Source organism: Sinocyclocheilus grahami, unplaced genomic scaffold (assembly GCF_001515645.1).
Source record: "Sinocyclocheilus grahami isolate Dianchi unplaced genomic scaffold, SAMN03320097.WGS_v1.1 scaffold268.1, whole genome shotgun sequence".
In the NCBI taxonomy this organism is placed as follows: Eukaryota; Metazoa; Chordata; class Actinopteri; order Cypriniformes; family Cyprinidae; genus Sinocyclocheilus; species Sinocyclocheilus grahami.
Genome location: NW_015505447.1, coordinates 1,185,771 through 1,188,004, shown reverse-complemented (window position 1 = coordinate 1,188,004; position 2,234 = coordinate 1,185,771). Strand labels below are relative to the sequence as shown.

Sequence of the window (2,234 nt, the reverse complement as noted above, 5' to 3'; positions counted from 1 at the left end):
TTTTACTGTAAAAGTATGAAATCAATATATTTTCTATTATATGGTTTTAAGACTGACATATACTTTTACAATAAACAATATTTTAAGATTTTGTAAGTAAACACACACACACACACACACACGTTTAGTAATTCCAGTAATCCTTTCACTTTGTGTACTCACAAGTAAGCACGTATGCATGTTAGTTTTGGACACCATTTTTGTTGTTTAGGGAATAATCTTATCACATGATCTCCTTATCTGACTCGCATGCCTTCACCGACACATACAGACCGAAAACTAACCATGACCTTATTGAGCCTCATCAGCGTCAAACTACATGAGTGAAAGTCTCTCTTCTGTCATCCCATCCTCACGCCGTTCAGCCAAATCACCGCAGTGCTGAAAGAGAGGGAGAGAACACGCGTGTGGGGTGTGTGTTCGTGTGTGAAAGAGCGAGTGAGGTAGAGAGAGAGGAAAACTGCAAAATCTGTCAAGGTTTCCAGGCGTTCGGTTATTTCTCTCGACGCCTGTGCAGCGCTGACTCGGGTCGGGTCGCGTGCTGGAGGGTGAGTGCTCGCGCTCTTCGTTCTTCATGCACGTTACCATCGCAGTGTGAGCGGCGCGTGATTAGACAGCATTGTCTGAAGTCGAGAGATCGATTTGTTCCGGTGCTTTCGAGCCAAGTATGACAGATTCGGTCAGTTCATATCCAATAGTCCTTACATGTGAGTATTTCGACTGCGGACCACGCAATAGCTAGTGAAACGCTTATTATAAGGCGTTATTTATTTTATTTTTTTCAATTATCTTTTAATTAATCTTTTCAATTAATTTTTGCGACCATAACATAATTTTCTAAATTGTTAGATGTGAGTTTTGTATCGTTTATTTATTTATTTATTTTGTATTTGTCGCACTTAGCGCGAGCCTCCTAGTTACGTTAAGACTATGGACTCGTGTCGTGGTGGGACTGGGACTGAATGTGTCATGGATGTTGTACATTTCTCTAGTGCTGACTTTGGTAACGCCACGAGGAAAGAGTGCACTGCGGTTGTGGGGATTTGAGAAGGGGTAGTCACGCTGTTTGTGTGTGTGGGTCAGGATTTGCCGTCACCGTGAGGACCAAATGTCCCTACAACAAGGATAGCAAAACCTGAAATCAACTACATTGTGGGGACCAGCTTACATGCTGTAGAAATATGAGAAATAGTAATGCGTAATAATGATATGTATGTAGAAATGTTTCTGTAAATGTTGTGTTTAGGGGCAAGTGATAGAAAATAGCATTAGCTGAGTATTTAAACAAATAAGAAAGTCCTCATAATGATAGAGAAAAAAATTGTGTTTGTGAGGGTCACGTTTACCTTTGTTGTGGGGACCAAATGGATGCAAGGATAGTACAATCTGATAGTACAATCGGAAATCACCTGCTTTGTTGTCCATACAGCTGTTCTTATGAGGAAAATGACTTAATATGCTAAATAATGTTTTAATAATAATAAAAAAAGTAAAACCGCAGAAATGTTACTGTAAGGTTTGAGGTAGAGGACAGGAAATATCATTACATCAATATATAAACAATAGAACTCTACACTCTTAAAAATAAAGGTTCTTTTTTGGAATTGATGGTTTCATGAAGAAACTTTAACATCAATGAAAACTTTTCATTCCACAAAAGGTTTATAGTGGAAAAGGGTGCTTTAGATTTTTAAAATGTTCTTCAGACTGAGAAAAATTGGTTGTTTTAAGAACTGATTACTGAAAGGTTCTTTGGGGAACTAAACTAAATGAAATTGCTCTAGTTGTCCATACAGCTGTTCTTATGAGGAAAATGACTTAATATGCTAAATAATGTTTTAATAATAATAAAAAAAGTAAAACCGCAGAAATGTTACTGTAAGGTTTGAGGTAGAGGACAGGAAATATCATTACATCAATATATAAACAATAGAACTCTACACTCTTAAAAATAAAGGTTCTTTTTTGGAATTGATGGTTTCATGAAGAAACTTTAACATCAATGAAAACTTTTCATTCCACAAAAGGTTTATAGTGAAAAAGGGTGCTTTAGATTTTTAAAATGTTCTTCAGACTGAGAAAAATTGGTTGTTTTAAGAACTGATTACTGAAAGGTTCTTTGGGGAACTAAACTAAATGAAATTGCTCTAAAAAAAACCTTTTGGAACCTTTATTTTTAAGAGTGTAAGGAAAATCTTCTTTATGATAGTGTTGTTTGTGTGTGTGTGTGTGTG

At 36.5% G+C, this 2,234-nt stretch overlaps 1 protein-coding gene across 2 annotated transcripts in view; it reads left to right on the top strand.

The window, feature by feature from the left end:
• The first annotated feature begins 404 nt into the window (after positions 1 to 404).
• The window catches only part of LOC107599530 (voltage-dependent calcium channel gamma-7 subunit-like), an 18,520-nt gene continuing 16,690 nt past the window's right edge, over positions 405 to 2,234 (top strand). The window contains exon 1 of one of the 2 annotated variants that reach the window (XM_016291154.1): positions 405 to 548. The gene's annotated coding sequence lies outside the window, so the exon portion shown is untranslated. Of the gene's footprint in view, positions 549 to 607; positions 708 to 2,234 lie in introns of those variants that run through there. The other variant, XM_016291155.1, reaches the window with a different exon arrangement.